At 42.4% G+C, this 20,959-nt stretch overlaps 1 long non-coding RNA gene across 1 annotated transcript in view; it reads right to left on the bottom strand.

Annotated features, from left to right (window-relative positions):
* Positions 1-1,969: 1,969 nt before the first annotated feature.
* LOC139590364 (uncharacterized) overlaps positions 1,970-20,959 on the bottom strand; it is a 171,941-nt gene continuing 152,951 nt past the window's right edge. The window contains exons 4-10 of the long non-coding RNA XR_011679320.1: positions 15,705-15,779; positions 11,336-11,478; positions 10,300-10,737; positions 8,514-8,647; positions 7,702-7,763; positions 2,864-2,895; positions 1,970-2,059 (exon numbers count right to left, since the gene is read on the bottom strand). This is a non-coding gene — a long non-coding RNA (uncharacterized lncRNA). The remainder of the gene's footprint in view (positions 2,060-2,863; positions 2,896-7,701; positions 7,764-8,513; positions 8,648-10,299; positions 10,738-11,335; positions 11,479-15,704; positions 15,780-20,959) is intronic.

The following is a 20,959-nucleotide window of genomic DNA, read 5'->3' on the forward strand; positions in this document are numbered from 1 at the left end:
TAAAATGAAAGGAGGAAAGCAGGAAGAGGTTTTTTTAGCACTCCATTTTCTTTCTCTTCAGAAGCACCCACAGAGAACAGGTCTCAGTGCCTGTATCAAACACGTTGCAATGCCCCAGCCTCAAGCCCCACTGCTCTTGTGACTATGTAAATGGAGTTTTGTGGAATGGGAATCACAACAGAATTGAGAGCCTGGAAGCTGTCACCCCCTTACAAAGGTACCATGGTCATCCCCACACTGCAGGGTTTGTTTCCAGCTTGAAGTAAATAAGGGGCCCTTCTCTGTGCCAGTCTCAGGAATACTCGTGACTTCTCACTGCCCTTGGCTATCTTGTTTTTAATTTAAGAACCATGCAAGTGCACTTAAACATCATTGTTTACTGGTGTCATTGTTATCAAAGCAAGTAAAGACATCAGCATCTGTATTGTCCTCGGGTTTTATTTTCATTGTGTCAGGCTACAATGGGACTTTGAGCATCCAGTTCTTGACTACAGGCACCATTCAACAGGAAATTGATTTCCATGGGTGACAGGCGTGGAGGCTCCATGGGTTCCCGGGCGAGGCGCAGGCAGCAGCACCAACGTGCTCTGGGTCCTTATCCCTTTTCTTCTCGGGCTGGGGCTCCCAAACCCTACCCTGCCTCCTGCTGAACCCACACACCTTCCTCCTGAGCATTAAGACATCGGTGCTGGAGTGCAGTCGGTGTTTCCCACGAACTGTACCTGCTTCCAAATTAGGCGAGCACTAAGGGAAGAGAGGAGCCCGTGTGGGATGGGGGGGCAGAGGTTTTTACAGAGAGTAACTGACGATGCATCACCATGGACAGGAGCCTTAAGGGCAAAATACAGTGCTTGTCAGTTCACGTTTGTCTGCACTTGGAGAAGAGGCATTTTCAGGCTCTGCATCATGATAGCTGTAACAAGCTGAGTTGAGAGACTTCAATACATAGCCAGCTATGAGTGTGGACACTGATGAGAAAGCTTATGTGTGCCTACTCGCATTCATTTCGTACCAGGAGACACTTAGCTCATTCAAAAATACAGCTGGCAAGATAAGCCTTTGAGAGTACAAAATACATATGAGGGTGTTCAGTTTTCAGTCAGGGTTATGCCATTTTTAATGGCCATATACTTACCCTGTCTGGTGCATTTATTCATTTTTGAGCCAAACTAGATTCAATGATTTTCATCTTTTTTTTTCACCTCTGTTGACATTGTCTGACAAGACCGTTCAGACTCAGACTGCTTAGGAAAAATAAACTTTGGTGCCAGATTTTGAGCCATCAGCAGTGTTCACTCTCATCTTTATTCTATTATTCTGCTGCAAAGGAACTTTCAGCTCAGGAGCCACAATGGAAAGAAAACAACTCCAGCTCTTTTTTCTTTTTTTTTCCCCCTTCTCCTTTTTTCCATCTTGTGATCTTAACCCAGCTGGTGAGGGAGAAAATTCCCATGTGAGGCATGTGGGTGGAGCCCAATTGTGTAAGCTCCATGCTTGCAAAGTGTTTGGCATGGATCCGCTGGCTGGCTTTGTTTTCCATGGCCGGACACAGAGGGAAGCCACATTCAGCACATTAACAGCCACCACCTGTTGCTCTGTTCTACTTCACAGGAACCCTGAGGCTGGGGAATAGCACTGTGCTCTGGCCCTTGATCTCCAGGGAAGTTTGATGTGCCTGGGATGTGCATTGGTGCCCACATTTTTCTTGCTTTTGCAAGACATGATGCTGGTGGGTTTGGGAGTCCAGGTGGAGAAGAGGTCCTTGGAGCGATGTGAGCTGTGCTTTGGTGCAGGTCACTAGGAGGGATTTTCAAGCTCCATTTGATGTGGCTCTCCTGAAGACAAACTCTTCTTGGCTAATTCACTGCAATCAGAAATTTCCCTGCCACAGACTACTTCAAAAATCCTAACTATGTCAAGCCTAAGTACAAGGAATAGCAAGAAAATGCAAAAAGAAAGAATTTACTGACCTTCTCAGTGACATTTGTAGGACCATCACCAGATTTCTCCCCTCTTTGCACAGCCCAGCTTAAATTGATCTCCATTCCTATGCACTTTCCTGTTCATATGTAAAGCACAAGGAGGAAAAAAAAAAGCAGCATATCACTAATGCAGCTAATTCTCAGTATCTTGAAGCAATTGACACAAGTACATGAATTAACTCATCACTTTATATCACATACTTGAGGTAAATGTGCTATTTGGAGTACCTCTTGGTAAGAATAAGCAATTTAAGATCCATTAGTATTTGGAATATTCTGTTTCATTAAAACCACAGTCATCCCTAAATGCAGATGAGTGGAGAGAAGCTATCAACCTCGTGGTTGTACTAGATAAACTTAAAAACACTTTATATTACAGCGTGCTGTGAAAGGGTTTTTACACAAATACAAGCCAGGCCTGAGGTTTCCAAAAGAGGGTTCTCCTACCTTGGGTTGAAGTTTCTTGTAGCTTTCATAAGTTTGAAAATTATAATGTGAGCAATTCTGGTGAACAGATTTTAAGCTTTTAATATAACACCAGGGTAGTTTTGCAAAACATTATCTGCTACTTGCATACCAAAATTCATTCTCCTTTTTAATGGCCTTAGTGCCTAAGATTATGGGAGAGCTAGAATTATTTTTTAAAATAATAAATACATATCCTCTGTTTTCATTCAAAATTTCCAAATAAATCAGGGCCCCATTGCCCTGGGCTTGATCTGTAGAGCTTTAAGAGCAAATCAGTTTCATTTATGATACTGTGTCCTAAGAAGTTTTATAAATAATATAAAAGCAGTGGCTTCAGATTTTAATTAGGGTTGTGACAAATCTATAGCACATTAAACAAAAAATATACTTCAATGATTTTTTTAAATACTTACTGTACAGACCAAGGAAAAATCCTGAAAAACTTCTGGAAAAAAAAAAAAAAAAAAAGAAAGTTCTTTTTTTCTGTCACATTCAACCCTCAAGGAGTTCCTCAACTTAAAAAAGCTATTTTGGTCTAAGGAGTAAAGGTAGAAATGTTACAGAAGTCACAGGAATTTCTGGAAAAACTAAATCCTTTCACTGTGCTGCCTAATTTAGCCTTAAGTCTTTCCCAAATGTTGAAATACACTTTCAGGGCCACAGACCTTACAATTCCTACAAAACTGGAATGCCTGCTGAGTGAGAGATGGGCCCTATTTCACTGCTGGGGAAGGAAGAGCTGGCTCCTGGCTAGCACAGAGTACACCCTGCCTTCCACTCTTCACCAGGGGCCCAGCCCAGCCTGCCCAGGAGCCACTGGTTGAGGAGAAGCTTCAGCTCCAGAAAAGGATCAATGCATCGAGGCACACAAGTGCATCTGTGGTGACATGGTTCTGCTGGGAGGAGTGTCCCAAGGGACTGTTGCCACACAAAGTTCTTCCCTTGGAAGAAAAATCACTTTCTGATTGACAGAATGTACGTGATAAGACCTCATGTCCAGCTGAAATAGCACCATAGAGCTGCACTGAAGCCACTGTGACCCTGGCTTGTAGAATATGTCAAAAAGAGCAGGTGTCCTGGCTAGGCACCCTAAAAGCATGCAATGTATCCCATGACTGCTCGATATCCATTGCACGGCTTAGATTGATTCCAAAAGTTTCAAAAGCTAGTTTCTATAATCAAACAAAGGCACTCTGGATTCTGGTGAATCAGGATTAGTGTTCTGCAGCTGTAGGGGAGATACTTTATAATTAAGCCAGCACCCTCCAGCAGATCTCAGCTGGAGGTACCAGCAGTCTTAGGCAAAAACTGGTGTGAAATCTGCCTTGCTTCCGGCTGAATAGCTCTGCTGGTGATGAGGAAAACTCTCTGTGCTTCTATGGCTCCCACACAGCAGAAGCCCACCTAGAATACCTGAACATGTGGACCTAATACATCTTTATTTTCTTGCTTTTCATTTCTCTGCAAGATTTATGATTGTGAAAAAAAAAAAGGAAAAAAGGTCTATTTACAAGAGTGGCTGCAAAGTTAACCATTAATTTTCTGCTCAAATGCATGGACACAGTGCAAAATGATCCTTAAATGACAAAACAGACATTAGGTTAAATCTGAAATTCCTATGCTGTTCACTTTTCTAGGTTACCAATCCATGTATTGAGGTAATATCTGGATAGATCCTTGTCAGGAACAAGGCCTGGCCTGGCTGGATTTCAGTAAGTTTGCAAAAACCATTGGCCTGAAATTTGAGGCTAAGTAGGATCTTCCACCTGACTCAAGCATTCTACATCAATATCTCTGATAAATGTCTCAAGCATTTGAACACAGAAATAATACCAAGGGTACTTCACTCACAGCTGAATCAAGCTGTGACAACAGATCCTGAAAGTGGTTATTTTTGTAATATTTTATCTTGTAATAGTCCTTTTTTAAAATGTCCATGTGTGCAGGGAAGAAGAGCAAAGTCCTTTCATGCTGAACAGGTTTCAGGGCAGTTGGTTATTTATTTCCCTGAAGCTATGCAGTGTTTCTGCATCAGGGTGGGTCTGAGGCTTGTGTCAGGCAAATACCATGGTGATGTTATTTATAAAATCATGTCTGCTGTTAGTTTACCCTTGCTGACAGAATTTACCCCCTTTCCCATCTCTGCATTCCTACACAATCTGGCCAGCAATAGCTGAAATTTGATAGCACACACAGGTATAAATTTAGTCAACTGTTGGATTTTGGCAGTTTCTTGGCCACAACCTGTGGAGTCCACGGGCCTGAAATGAGAGTGATGGAGCAGCTTGCCATTCCTGGAGCTCTTATTTTAGAGTCTCTAAAATCAAGTGCACCTTCTTACCTTGTTGCTTCACACTTGGTTCAGATTTGAGAGAGATCTTGACAACTCTGAGAGCCACGAAACATTTTAAAGTGATTAATAAGACTGCACACTTAGAGCAAAGGATGACTCCTGCAGGACTCTGCCTACATTTCATGTTAGCATCAGATAACAGTTCATCCAAGTAAAGTAGATAACTAGCAGATTTTTCCTACACATCCAAAACAAAGTCTAAACAGCAGGAATAACAACAAAGTGCTTAAACACACAATATCTTCAGAACAAAACAGATTAAAAGAACCACTCTCTTAAAGAAAACAAACCTATGAACATTATAAGTCTCTGCTTAGGTCTCCAAACCACAATTTTACCTGTCTAAACACACGTTGTAATAAACTGTCTCTTCGTTTCCCACGATCTCCTCAGCTGCCGGAGTGACACGTGCCCTTCCCATTTGCTCTCATCCTGGAGAGCCCGTCCCCTGTAGGTCCCAGTGCCATGACACAGGAGACTGTGCTTCTCCAGGCCCCCTCCCAGGGCTCTGGGTATCAGGCCATCCCAGCCACATCTCCCAGTGGCCTCTGGCGCCATAACCCTGGGGCTGCCTGTGCCAGCCCGTGTCCGGCGGGCCCCGGCACAGGAGGGGATCCCGCTCCCTCACAGATGGCCCGTGCCTGCAGTGTGCAGCCAGGGGACATGTACCACTAAAAGGCAGGATGTTTGGCTGCAGGCTGGCACATCCTGATCAGGCTGGGTAGTGCCACACATCGCTGTGCTGCTTCTGAGCATCGCTGCAGTGGTCCTCAGAAACAGGCTGGGCTCACTGCTGGGACCTGGGCAGCTGTGCTGCCTTTTCCCATTTTATGTCCTCAGCATCTATACTTAGAAAACACCACTGTTGCTTTCCATGCCACCTGTGTAGTTTATAATTTTTTTCCTCTTCTAATGCGTTTGTTTGCTGTAATTTTGGATGCATTTTCTCCCTTGCTGGTCTGTGTTTTTTACCAGCAGCACACTATGAAGACAGTCCTAGTCACTTGATAATACTGGTGGCAAAGTTGTCCTTGTTTCCTTAGAGCAGAAAGCTGCCTGTGATCACAGTGGAAAAGACTATATTGTCAGAAATCCATTGTTGCTTTTGTGCCCCATATAGCATTTCTCTTTCTTCCCTGTGGGAATAGCAGCCACAATCAACAGTTACTTGGCCACAAACCTGTGCAGCCCATGGGCCTGAAATGAGACTAATAGAGCAGCCTCAAATTCCTAGAGCTCCTATTTTAGACTCTCTCCAAACTCAAGTGGACTTTCTTACTTTGTTACTTCACACTCAGTTTTGAAAGAGATTTTGGCAAGAGATCCTGCATTCCCTTTACTGTGTGTTTGGAAGTGAAAGCACTTACTGTGATAGCAGCACTGCCTTACCCAAACAGGCCAAGAGACAGGGAACTCTGAGCTAGTCAAACTGCTGAGGTTCAAACAGATTTATGAAAACAATCTGTATTTATTTATTTGTATATACATTTCTCATCCTCATTTTTCCCCCATCTGGTAATGTGATATTCATGCAAGTCTATCCCTTTGTTGAATTTTTGCTTCACTTCCTGTCAAATTATTTCATTTTATTTAACTTCACCTGTCAAAATACATGAGCTAATTCTCTCTGTGATGACCTGCCACTGCTTCTTAGTCTCCAGTGACAGGATGCAGCAACTGCATGCCTGCAAAGCCTGTGCCATGGAAATCATCTGGGCATCTTCACATACATACAAGCAGAGAAAACAAACCCAGCCTGAAATGCCTTGAACCAGCTTAGCTCTGCTCTCAGGTGCTGCCAAACAAAAATCCTTCTCTGCCCACAAACATGGTTCTTTCCCACCTTTCATCTCTGGGTTGCCAAGTGTTTAATGTGCAGAGTCTAACACAATGGACACCACCATCTCTCTGAGTTTATCCCTCACCTAAAACATCCTCTGGGGGCACTCATGTAGGGGTTTTTTGGGGGGTGAAACAGCATTCTGGTATAATGCAATATGTTCTGAAATAATTTCTTATTCTATGAATTGACTGCCTACTACCTAACAGCAGCTGCAAAGGAAGGCATTCTCTGTAATACTATGGTATTTATTTTTATCATTTTTACAGCTTTGATGCTGGCAGTTATAATTTATCTGACTTCCCAGTCCATGTGCAGAGCTACCATGGCCCCATGCCACCTTGCAGCACAGAAAGCCCTTGCCTGGCCAGTCCAGTGGCTGTCCAGCAAGTCATTACTTGCACTGGGAGTGGTGAAATGCAAAGCCAGAGCATCTTGAGTAAAAAGATCCCTCTTTCATCTCCTCTACAGAAGTGGGTGAGTGAGAATTGGTGTTACACAAGGCTGCGTTGATGCTGTTCAAAGTGATGAGTTTTACCCTTAATGTTATACTGAGGGAGCCCATGTGGTGGCCAGTGATTGATTACCTTCACAAAGCTCATTTTCACTCAGCAGTGGTGAGTTTCAGAAGGGTGATAATAACAGATATCATTGCCTAAGTTCTCTCTCACAGGTTTTCCACTGTCCCATGGAAATCAAAAGGTGATTAATTCCTTTGACAGCTTTTGTGGTCCTCAGGAAAAGTTGACATAAAGTGGAAGATACTGCATATTTACCTGTGGGAGCCAAAGCCCATAATGGTTCTTTAATAATGAAAATTGAGGATACTGCATCAGCAGAGAACTGGAAGAATGTCTGTAAAGAAATAGGAACAAGGCTCTCAGCAGGGATTCAGGACATCCACAGGAGCAGGAATCAACAGGAAGTCTGTGTCTACCTGTGAGCTTGTGTGCCTGAAGAAACAGAATCTGGGCTAGAGGCTTTGGAAGGATGCTTGTCTGACCTTGGAGAGGCAGGTTACACAACCTGAATAAGAAAAAATAGATGGCTGATGTTACCTCTTAAAATAGGGAAGTTCTCCTCTTCGGGAGTTTTAGCTGAGGTTCTTCCAAGCATCAACCTTTTTAAAAAAGGACAAAACATACAGATTGCCAGCCATCCCAAAGGGGTGAAGGAGACACCTGCTGGGGGCAGTTTGTCAGGAGTGCACCATCCTCTTTGCCAAAGGCCCTGTGGTGGCCGAGGCAGGTGCGTGCCCCTGTCTGAGGGGGTCAGATTAGCAGCTTGCTCCTCCTCACAGGCAGTGCCAGCCACAGAGGCAGCAGGGCTGGGTGAGGGCACTGTGATCCCTCATCCTCTCCCTCTTTCCCACAAGCAGCAGCAGCTGTTCCACCCCCTGCCCCTGGCTTGCCTCGCGGGGTGCGCGGTGTCAGTAGGAAATGGAAGTAATGAGCCTCAATTAAGCAGCTCCCCATACAGTCATGGATGAACTTGTCCCAGCAAGAGTACCCAGGCCCAGGGGCTCTGCAGGGTGGTTTTGTGATGTGCAGCTGGTTCAAAGCCATTTGTGGAAGGCTGAATATTCCTCCTCCCTGTGGGACACCCTTGCCCTTTTGAGTGCCACACACACAGGGTGTAGCTGGTAGGGGGGGGCACAAAACACAGGATGTGAATGCCATCCTTTTTATACAGGTCTGGTTTTATGCATGCCTGTTTACCAAGGAGTAAGAATAGACAAAGGGAGAAACAGTCTCCACCTTCATAAAAATCATGAAGGCTTTGGCAGTCATAACGCTGCTTTGCCCCTGAAACAAAATTTTGGCACCATTTAGCTTTGGTCTCATTACTGTTTATGTAGGACAACACTAACCTTCACTTAGAGAGCCAGCACAACATTTTGTGTCTTTTCTTCTTCCCAAGTGAGTCTTCAGTGTGGGATTTACACAGTGGCCAGAACTCATGCAGCCTTTTTCCAGTGGGATATTTCTGCAGTAATACCCAGATCTGAAAAGATAAACCATTTATTCCCATTAAGAGTACTTAGGGAGTTAAAAAAAAAAAAATCTTGTTACATTTTGTATCATTACACTTGGTATGTTTTTTGGGGGGTTTTCTCCCACCAGGCCTTTTTTTCTCCAGGTGTTTTCATATGCTCCTAAACTTCCAACCATGGTGGAAAGGGGACATCAGCCTCTGCTGTCTCTGAGGTTAGGCCACAAAAACTTATCTCCTTCAGGGAAGCAATGCTTCTTTCAGTAGATTTCACACTTTTTGCTACATGTGAGTCACCAAGTTGACTTTTGCTAAAAGAGCATACAGAGTTTGCAGAGCTGTACATACATAAGCTTGTACTCAGTGATTAGAGGAGCAACAGCGTTCACTGCAGAACAATATTCAGCTGGACAACTCCATGATAAAATGACCTGGGAGGGGAATTTTGGAGTGGGTTTGGGGAGGAGGTAAACCCCTTGCATGGTGGCATTCAGAGGTGATGAGAAGTTTAATTAATTCAAGGGTTCCAGGTATTTTAGGAAAGGTTTGTACTGACTGACAGTAGGACAGTGTTTGCATAATTGCCCAAGCACGCAGCCTTTGAATAATAATAATATTGCTGTTCTCTGAGATACACTTTGTTTTCAGAAGTGACCTGATATCAGCAGAAGCAAAAGACTCAATTTCACAGTTACTTCGAAACAAAATAATTATGGGAATGCATGCAGAAATTAAATTTGTGCAATTTGTGCTAAGAAACTAAACATCCCCTAAAGCTGTGCAATTTCAACCTTTCAGACTGGTTATCCTCTCTGTATCACTATTTAGGCCTGAGATCTCTTCTTCATCTGCTCTAATCCCATTCTTTTGCTGTCTTCCATCATGCTAGAGATATTCTAGATCTTAGACAATGTGTATATCCAATAAATGTAATTAAAATGCAACAACAACTATCTTTTTCATTTTCCTTATCACAAAAAAAAATTACATATTGAACCCTAACTAACTTTATGGATGTGTTTCTCATTTTGAGTCTTGTGCAGTATCCACTGAAGAAAAATAGGATAATTTCCCATGAATACAGCAAACACTGGTACAAATAATAATGCAATATAAAAAAAAGCCCGTTTAAAAATAACAGGAATGTGAGAATCTCTCTGTCTGAAGATGTGCAACCCTCAAATCACCGAGGAACCTACTCATCAGCTTTCAACCTAACACCACCCAAAAAAAGAGAAGTTTCTTTTCTCTGTTCTGTCTTTATTTTGAGCTGCCCAGAAAACAGTAATTACAACTTATCTTTTCATACTTTTGTTCCTTCCAAAAAGACCAAACCAGCAAATGGCCAGGCAAGCCATTGTTAAGCCCTGTTAAGCCATTTTTGGAGGATCACCTTCAGAGGCTCCTGAGATGTATTTGTTCACCTTTTTTGGCAATAGTTCATCAGCAAAGTATTTCTGAAAGAGCAACAGAGCATCTTTTGCTGGTGCTGTAAGTGGGAAAGCAAACCCGGGTACCAGAGCTCTGTGTCTGTCCTCTTCCCTTTAGAGAGTATTAATAGCACCACAGGTCCTGCAGGCTTGGAGAGTGTCACCAAACTGTCCCTCAGCCAGTGGGGAAGGGTCTGACAGTGACTAACAGCCAGAGGGAGAGACAACATTTACCTGGAGTGCTGAGCAGTCAGGCAAGGTGAGTGCTGTAATCTGTGTCTCTGCTCAGACCTTCCCGGCTACGTTCAGTTCCCACTGACGCTTCCTGGGCTTCCACTGCTGTGACCAAGGGTGGGATGTGCACCTCCTCCACTCCTATTCTATCCCTACAGAGAGCTGCAGATGATGCTGCCCTCTGCCTCAAGGCTGAGGGCCAGCCTGCTGATGCCATTTATGCCACCAGCACCATCAAGGAGGAATATGTTGCAGTAGGTCTGACCAAGGGTTTAGTGTGAGGTACTCTGTCAGTCATCTGCTCAGCATGGTTCCATCCCAAATCAGCTGGTAGGAAATGAAGGACAAAAAGAAAGTACTTGGAAATGAATCCTGGTATTTTTTCCTTCTCCTCTGCATTCCTCACCCACCTTCATTTTGTGGCTTTGATGAAAGGAGCTGAAGAGAAAAAGAAACTGTTCGAGTCTAAAGCCATTTTTGATAATGTAAATGCACAACCATTTATACTTCCAAGAATTCAAATCTGCAATTTCGAAATGGAATTAGGCCAATCACTTTTTTATCTGGTTAAATTAATTGTTAGGAAATTGTAAATAAGGATGACATGGGACCACTTAATGGGAAGACACTGACCTTTCCTCCATGGTTTATTACTATCCTCTGGTCCAAACTGAAGCAAGCTGATGTTCTCAGCTTAGTTTGTCTCTTGCCATAAGAAGCAGTTTTGCTTTAAAAAAAGGCTCAGAAGCTGTATGAGGATCTCACTCATTTATTTCTCCTAGGAAATACATTCTCTTTTGGTCTCCTCAGAGGGATGTGTCTTTGTAGGCAGGTTCAGCACTGCCAGGGGAGGGGAAAACCAATAATTTCCAGCTTCATGATCATGGTTTCAGGAATCATCTTGGCTGGGCACTAGCATTAGTCTCTGTATATGTGTCTGAGGGAGGATAGATTCTCAAAATAAGTAAAAGGCAAATTCAAAGAAGAGAGTAATCTCTTCTTTATCCTCAGTGCGTAGGACAAGAAATGGGCTTACCTGCAGCTAGAGGTGTTAAGAGACAGCAAAGTTCTGTCTGAATCTTCTCAGAATCCCTGAGAATTTTCTCAGAATCCCTGAGAAAAACTGCCTGATGAAGTGTGGAGTGCCTGTTGGCGGAGGGGCTCGACAAGGCTCTGTTCCTGGGGAGATGCAGATATTGTTAAGGATGGAATAAATAACTTCTTGGTAGACATTCCACCCCTGTGAATGACAAAACTGTTTTATTCACACCAGTTTTTTTTTGTTTCTGAGATCTTCTAGCACTGAGAGCAGTGACAGAATATCTCGGTTCTTCCTGCCACATGTCACGTGTCAGTTCACCAAAGGCAGGAAGGAAAACAGACAGGGAAAACGTAGCCTCAGAGCATGAAACATGGAAAATAAGGATATGCTGGTGGCATGTGAGCCATCCTTCAGGCTCCAGGTGAAATCCTGGTCCTTGGCGAGCAGCTCCTGGGTGCGTGTATCTGCCTGACACCGGAACAGCTGGTAGCACAACCAGCCCGCAGGTCATCCACACAATCCAGGGCTCTCATAAACTTTATGAGCTGTTATTCAGCAACACCCAATAATTAAAAACCAATATGTTGCAGGTAACATGGGGAACAGCTGACAAAGACCAGGAGTAAAGACACCAGCTAAAAATATGAGCACAACAGGCGGAGAGAGGCTGGAATTCTGGAATAAGAAAGGCTCCACATGAACCTGCCAGAGTTGCATTCGTACACCAAGAACTTTTCATTTTTGTGCCCTTTTAGAGAAGCTGAAAATATCCACTAACCCTGAGAACAAACATATCATTTTAAAGCAGAATAGGCCTGTAAGACTTTTTAACACTTGTTCGTTGATTATATTAATGCCAGAATATATTAAAGAAGTGCAATATAAATTTGATTTTAATTGTTTTGTACACACGCCAGTGAAAAGGAACTGATTGGATACAGTTCACAGGCAGTATGTTAATACGTTATTTTCATATGATGATAGCTTTGCATAATCTTTCTTTTTCCAAGATTTAGAAGAACCTGTTGTTAACCAAAGCACAGGAGAGAGGAAGAATACAATTTACATAAAATCGGCTACCCTACACATTAATTAGTAATGTGGCTGAGCGGAAGGTGTGTTCACTTAGTAGAAAGTACACTTTATAATTTATACACCAGCTGTTTCAGTGCTTTCTAGTCCATTTTCCTCCCTGCCTGCCTCTAATGAAATCGTGTTACTGGAGAATCGACTGGGGTGAATTGAGATTTTAATCCCATTGACGCTTCTCTATGGAAAGGCACACTGGTGGGAACTTTTAATGGAAGGTCTGTAATCAGAAGACACTTGTATTCAGTCCCCCACTATAATGACTCTCATCAAATGTTAAAGCCCAGGCAGTGTGCAGAAGGCTAGAATTTCAAGGTTTTTGACCAACCCCATTTGAGGCATTCCTCTGGGAGTGTGTGATTACTCAAGTTTAGCAGTTTATTGCCTCATCTTTCAATATCCAGTGAAGCACAAAATTCTCATCTAGGTTGCTCTTTTTACTTAAAGAACAGGCCAAAATAGACTGCAGAGCTACTAGCACTGTCATTGAGGTTAATTCTTGCTTCTCATTTAACAGGAGATCAATGAAAAAGCTTTAAAATATTAGAACACAAATGCTGCTTCTAAAATTGCTTAGCAGCCTTTGTAAAAATTCTGGTTCGCACCACACTTTCCCAAAACATCCTCACATTTATTTATTACCAATTGCTTTTTTAAGGCTAAGAGTAACATTAATTGAGAGGTGGTGCTGTTCTGCAAAGAAGGATGTAAACATGTATTAAAATCCAGCAGAGCGAACAGTCTTCCTATTCCCCAAACTTTGCAGTCAAGAAAAGTACAGTCATTAAAAGAGAGGTGGTCAAAAAGCAAACTGAACTGGGAGTTAATGGGACTCATTATGCTGGCTGCATGTTAGTAATGTCTCCTTCTCTACCAGAAAAACAAGCAGAAATAGACACAGAAAAGCAAAACGCACTTAAACAAATGCCTGTTAAAATCCCTGTGAGGAGAATGCATTTGCTCTGAACAGACACAAACACATCAATTAATACAGTGGAAGCCACTTATACAAATACATGTTAAGAAATAAACTGGAAAAATGAAGGAACTTCTGACAAAAGATGTCAGATGCTGTTGAAAGGAATAAATCTATTTAAAAGACAACATATTTTTCAAATGCAGCAAGTCAAAATAGAAGGAATAATAGGAAGAATGCCTCTGAACCATTAATGTTAAATAATAAAAAAAGAAATCTTTCCCTTCCTTCTTCTTTCCTCCTCCCCAAAAAAGGAATCAAGATGAGAGTTTCTTTAATAAGTATTTCTCTGCCAACTTAATGAATACATTTGAATGACTTTCCCTATTCCCTGTTCCTTTCTTATTGAATTGGTCAGACAAAGGTCTAATTTGGGAGGTTTTTTACTTAAAGGAGCTCTTTCTTTCTGATACTTCCTTCGGGCCAGCATGGGTTCAGGATTTTCCACTCCTTATGCAATTCACTCCCTCTGGTCCCTTTCTTATTTTAGTTATTTCAAAAAATGTTAGGATCCACTTGTTATTAGAGGTTCTTTTTTTATGGCCTCCAATCTGAATAGGTGCCTACATTCTCACATTCCCTGCAGAATTCATGGCAGTTATTGTATATGTGCTATAATTCATACAGGAAGGATCACAATGTAGCTTTTCACCAGAATATGTTTGTGTGCATTTTTTAGGGCCTGTTTAAGGCTTATTTAATTTCAAGGTTTAAATTAATCTATATGTCTATAGATTTTTAGTGTGTACACTATGCAAATACCTTTCAGGAGGTCTTTCTTTAGACTTTTAGGCTGCTCACTCAAATTTGATGCATTAAAGCTTTCCAAGTGTCCAAATTTGAAGGGAACATCCAAACATCAGATTCCTTTAGAGTTTCTCTAGCAAGTAATGAATGCCTTTTGTTATATCAGCCCTATTTTTTCTGGGCTCTCTCCTGCTTCCTTTTACCAGCCTCCTGTCCACTTCTTTGAGAGTTTTCTCACTCTCCACCCTGGCAAGCCAGCCTGTGTTCCCAACCAGCTTTCTGCTGGTGTCCCTCAGGGGTACCAATCCATACTTCAGTGATCTGCACGCTCCACGGGCACTCATTAATTTAGCTCCTCAGCACCTATATTAGGCATGGAATATTACATCAGTCTGGCAGAGAGAGAGCTGAAACAGAGACAAGCAACTGAGTCACCCAAGGGCACTCAGAAAATTTGCTCGAGGGCCAGAAATCTCATCCAGGCTCTCATTTCTTAAACGCAGATAGTACTGAATAAGTTTCCTCAGTGGTTCCTAATCCACCAAAAAAGAGCAAGATACAAATTCAGACATTCTGATGCTGTGCCTAACCACAAAATACCAGCACCTTACTATGTGGGCTATCTTTTCTAGCTCTCCAGAAGAAAACAGCTTAGCAACTAATAAGTAAGGCCATTAAAAGCGGATTAAGATTGAGGAAATGTGAGAGATTCTTTCTGTAAGGGGCAAGGAGGCTCCTGAGCACAGACTAGCACTCCACACTCACCTTTCTTATTGAAGCTGACCTAGTTATTAACTCTCCATTTTGAAGAGGACACACCAAAGAAAATGTGGAGACTGTTGTGAGATAAGAGCTGGTCAGAGGGGAAAGGAAAAGATGTATCAGCACAATAAAATAATTGGCCAGGCAGTGGCATTGCTGGAAAGGACTGAAAGGAGCCCTGGATCATGAATGGATCAATGCATCAGCAATACTGTTACCAAAACTAAAGAGTGAGAAGTTTGCAAGCTGTAAATAGAGTTGTCTTGTAAGAAAGGAAGGGGAAAAGGAAAATATGTTCCAATTAAAAAAAAAAAAAAAAACAACAAAAAAACCAGCCCTAGGGATAGAAAGCATGTCTAATCTTTCAGGCCTCTCCAGCACCATCTCTCTAGGATGTTTATAGCATCTTTCTGCCCTTAGGTAGATGTTGGTTTGGGGCAATCTGGATCACCAGACTAGAACTACAGAAAGAGTGAAGAACTTTCTTTTCTGATTAGAATTCAATCATAGGCATCTGCAAATTTCACCCCTTCTTATAGTGCCTTCTAAATGTGTTTGTCACAGATTAATCTGAGCACATACTTATTCTAAAAGATAAAAAGCTATAGATCGAAGTATTTTGTTTTGAAAATAAGAAACCCTCAATTTTTGTTTCAACCAGTTTGTGTTTCTTCATTGTGCTTGCTTCTGGTGCTTTCTTTATGGACACGTGGAGTGTGGCAAATTTTCCCTGGAGTAAAGACAGCAAAACTCCAAATGTGGTGGAGACAGAAGATATAAAGTACTCACATGATGGAAATGTGTCTGTCTTGAGTTGGTTCTTCTGACTGTTCCTAAGGCATGACTGCCCATGTGCTATTTGGGCTGCAAAATAGAGCAAAGAGAGTTATAGGAATAACAAGACTTGCTGCTTCTAACAAGAATGTTGCTGCTTATAGCAGGGAAACCCTCTAAAATACATTTGCACAGCACTTAGCACAATGAGCCCTGGTCTTCAGTGATACAACAGTAATAACTGTCAATAACACTGTTTATGGACATTTTCTCTTTTCAACAGCATAAGGGTGCTTTTCTAATCCACAAAGGCTATAAACTTGAACTATTGCACTATTTCTAAGGGCAGAAGTGAGACCAGAGATCAGGCAGATGAAGCGTGTCTTTTGTGATTTATCTGCTCTCTGCCACCACCACCTTCTTTCTGCAGTGAAGCCATAAGGAGGGGATCATCAGTGCTTAACTCAAATGTAAATAAGTATAAGATCTTCTGGAGGCCCAAGCAGTAATCCCATTCAGACAGACATAAAAATTGGTATGACTGGGGAGTACAAGCCATCTACATTTCCTGTATAAGGCAGCTGTAGGGCAATTTAACAGGGAAAGTAGAGCTTTTGTTCTGTGAGTAATCAACCTAAGATAAACTAGGAAAACACAGACATCTATGGTAGGAGACAATCCCACAAGTCCCAGGGGATAGTCCAGCCAGCCTGATGTGGCACAGGTCTTCCCCTCCCTAGACTAGAGCTACAGAGTCCATGGCATTCGTGAATTTTTTGGCTTCTGTTAATCTCTAGTAGTTTAATGAACCATATGTTTTTTTTTTCCCAGGACAGGCAGCCATCCACAGCATGGTCCTAAGGAAAGGATGAAAAAAAAATTGGAAAAAAATCCAAATCTAGTGGTGCTGTTCAGAGAGAAAAGGCAAGTCAACAGTCACAGAAGAAAGAAATGTCATTGAAATTTTGTTGTGTTGAATCACTTAAATGAGATCATAAGATACTATAATATATTGATTTTTTTTTGCATTTCCTGGGAGGATGCCATTTGAAGGAGCAAGGTGCTTTCTATTTGCTTTTAGGCATTATTTAACACCAAGTTTTACTCTCCCATGTAAAAATTGAGTTGTGTGCCAGTAACTTGATGAGCATACTTTTGCTATATCCACAGGGATACAAAATGGTCATGCAGCTCAGAGCTCCATAATGTACAGTAAGTTTTCTAATAAATTCCTGTGACCTATGAAAAACACTTTTGTATGTGAATATCTTCAATAGATTGATCTAGTTTCCCTTAATATTTTATGACCATGTATGTTTAACAGGGAAGGTGCTTATACTGACAGTATTTTATACCCTTTGGTATATTTGGAATTCGGTATATATACAGTAAATATTCCAAATGCAACTCCATGGTTTCTTACAGGAAATAGCAATAGCAGTGGCAGTTACAAAAGTGATTGAAGCAAGGAATAGGTTATTTGTTCCCTGCAAAGAACAGAAGACACAGCAGAGGAAGAAGCAGTTTTCTTTGAACTTTCAATAATAAAGATGCCCATGCAAGTCAAACACATAGCATAGCAAGTTTCAACTGTTTGGGCTATAGCTGGCTTTTCCCCAGGAGTTTTAGTACCAAAACCATTTATTTTCTGCAAAAGTGTTAGTCCAGACCTTCATGATTTGGTTTGCTTTCAGCAAAGGGTGTTCTTTCACCTGAACAACACAGCCAAAAGAGGATGAAGTGCACGTGTTGTTATTTTCCACATGAATCACTGACACGGTGACTTAATTTTCAAAGGGGATGGAGAAGCAACACTATGGAATCTAGCAAGATGGGCAAAGGAATAGGAATTTGCAAATACCTAATGAATAACCCTTCTGCAGATAGTGACTAGTGCAGGAAAAATCTGATGGCTGATGTTTTGGACCAAATGACCTGCAATCATGAATTCATAGTATTACGTGCACTGGAGATTTTTACAGTACTCAGCTGGTAGACTAGGATAGAAAACCTCCAGAAAGTTACCATCAGTACTCCCAAATACATTAAATTTTTTGTTGCTTTTGGAAATACAACCAGCTGAAATTGACTGACTACTTTGAGAACTTCAGCTAAACTGTAAGCAGAACTCACTATCTCAAAGGTGAATGTGATCAGAAAGAAAAAAAAAATTAAAAATAAGCATCATCAGTTAGCCAAAAAGTAATATGTAGTCTGTTGAAGGAGGGTTATGTAGAATAGGCCTAATCATCCCCCACTGCTTTTGATATACCTGTCCCCAGCTGATCTGGGGGATGATCTGATTGCCAGAAGAGCCTTTTGGGTTTTGTCCCTGCAGCCTGGTCTGTAGCAAAGTGAGACCAGACCCCTGCAGGATGGCTGTGGCAGTTCTGATGGGAAATCTGTGCCTGTGTCTGTAAATGCTCTCTGTGCCTCTGCCATGGGCCCGCCTGCTGGGCATGGGGAGTCACCTGGAGCTGACAGACCAGGAGCACCAGCACCACATTTCCTTAGGGAGCTGTTCTGTGTGCCCAGACATTTTCCTTAGGGAGCTGTTCTGTGTGCCCGGACATTTTCCTTAGGGAGCTGTTCTGTGTGCCCAGACATTTTCCTCAGGGAGCTGTTCTGTGTGCCCAGACATTTTCCTCAGGGAGCTGTTCTGTGTGCCCAGACATTTTCCTTAGGGAGCTGTTCTGTGTGCCCAGACATTTTCCTCAGGGAGCTGTTCTGTGTGCCCGGACATTTTCCTTAGGGAGCTGTTCTGTGTGCCCGGAGAGCTCCTGCTGAGCTCAGCCCTCTTGCAGCCTCTCCCAGCAGGCTCTGGCTAATGGAGCCAGCTCCTGGAAGAGAGGGGCTGGGTGCAGAGGGCTCTGCCAGGAGAAGTCCCTGGTGCCAGGGCAGGAGTGGTTCCCAGCAGGCACCCCAGAGGCCCTGGGCTCGTTCAGCCCCCGTGAGCCCGGAGCGCGCACTTTCCGACGGGGCCGCGACTGCGGCGCGGGAGCCGAGCTACTGTTACGTGTTTACACTGGATGGAAAGCGGATCCACGAAGCAGCACATATGTTCCTCTGATAGTCGTTAAACAGGGATTTGACTGCAGATCTTCTGGGAGAAATCTAGCAGGAAAGAGCTGAGTATCTGCCTCAGTCTTGGCATGCAATAGTGCAGCTCCATTACCATTAGGGAATTCGCATATGTCTGGAATTAGGCACACTGGCAATCAAGCCACTTCTTTACAAATAACTAAGAAAAGGGAACAAACTGTTTGTTATCAAATTGATTCAGGCATCTGGGACACAGTGGGTGAATACTATTGATTATTTTCATTCAGGTTTTAAAGTGAATTTACTTTGGCCGACTGCTCTCCTTTCATATTTACTTGCCAAGAGCAGTCGGGTGATCAAGTTTTACTTACACAGATGTGACCTTGACCAAGTCCTTTTACCCCTTTGTGCTTCCATTTCCTCCTTTTCTCTTACCTGTCTCAGTTATAAACTCAGATTTCATCTATCAAGGTCTACACCTTAATTAATTTAACACATTGGGCCCTGTCTTCTCTGGGATCACTCCACACAACTCCAATACAAATCAGAATAACAATAAATTGCTCAGAATGCATTTCCAAGTCTCATATATGAATGATGTTAGTGGGAAAGGATTTTGAAATTCAGAGGTGACATTTGAGCCAGATGCACTCGCCTTCTTGCTCATCCAAACACATAACCCATCTGCCCAGTGGTGGTGAGTCCGTGTTGCTCAGTGTGGAATACTTGCATCAAATTATTTCCCAGTGGGATTGAAAAAATAGGGAAAAAACATTCACAAAATATTGACAAACCTAAAACCAGCATAGAACCACACTCTGATCTGCTTAGAAAAATTTCAAGAGCAGGAAAAAACCTAACTACTTGTATCTGATACATACATGTTCAGTTGTACCTCAGTGTTTTTTAAAACTGCTCGAGCAGATAGTTTCTAAACAGAAGTAAAAACTATAATAAAAAGTTTTTTCTTCATTCCTTTGTGATTAGACATGTATGAGGCCTCTAGGTCTCTTGGTTACGATGAGCTGAGTGTGTATGACTTTTCTTCCTTTCTTCTTTGGCTCTGTATTTTTCCACACATTTGCAGGAATTAAATAGCTTGGAGACCTCTGCCTCAGCCAGCTTTGCTGAGGCTCTACGAGAGGTTCAAGAATGAGTGGAGAGTAACCCACAGGGAACATACCTGTAGAATCCATATTTCCAAGGAGCTCTGGCCTTGCAGAAGCTGTTCTGCCCAGGGCACAGGGCCAGTCCCAGTGCCAAGCACAGTTCTGCTCCCATAGCTGAGGGATGTCAAGCACAGTATCATTTCTTACAGCAAAGCTGCCATCTGCAGCATCCCTCTTCACCACAGGACAAGTGAGAGGGAGTGGAGATGCAGAGAAGGATGGTAGCTTATGCCTCTTATGGAACAACACCAAAAATGTGCTTTTGGGTAGCACAAAGGATGAAAGCCCTTCTGCAAAGCAGCTGCTCAGCAGAGAAGTCCCTGAGCGCCCATTCCTTGGCACTTACCACTTCCAGTGGACAGCCAGTTCAGCCTCCTAGACCACAAATCCCAGGGCCAGAGAGAATACAAAGCCCTGAAGAGTGGCTGATCCTGTATTATTTAAACTCTTTACAAACAAGGGCCAGATTCTCAGCTACTGTAAATTGAGAACTCACTCAAGGCAGATAAACTTAAACCAGCTGAGGATGGTTTAACCAATACAACTTCTAAGTGCATTTACTCAATAATGAAAAAGAGAGAGAAACGTGCTTGGTTCTTGGGGCATATTTGGTTTGTTTTCCTGGTTTTGTGTTAGCTTTTTCTTGGAGTTTTTCTTTTAGGAAGGAGGAGTGAGGTGAGAGGAATTGTGTTTGGCCTGCTTGGGAGTTGCAGAGCTGAAGCTGGGAAGCAATGCAAAAGAGCACTTTAATAAGTAGGGAGTGCCAAATGAAATGCTGGTTTTTCTACTGTGGATGAAGAAAGCTAAATACAATATTCACATTACCTCAGTTTCTTCCATTGCTCCAGACAAAACCATTGCCAAGACAAAATAACCCCCTCTGCTATTGCACAAACTCTTCATGTGCAGTTATTTGTACAAGCCAAACAGAAAGAAATTAATCCCATTTTGAGCACTGAATATGTGGCCAGAGATTTCATTATATTGTTACCATTTGGGACAAATATGCAGGAAGAAAAGAACTACTCTGCCAGGATTTCAAACTGAAATGTACATTTA

Source organism: Agelaius tricolor, unplaced genomic scaffold (assembly GCF_023055355.1).
Source record: "Agelaius tricolor isolate 1412-34295 unplaced genomic scaffold, bAgeTri1.0.p SCAF_5, whole genome shotgun sequence".
Taxonomy (NCBI): domain Eukaryota; kingdom Metazoa; phylum Chordata; class Aves; order Passeriformes; family Icteridae; genus Agelaius; species Agelaius tricolor.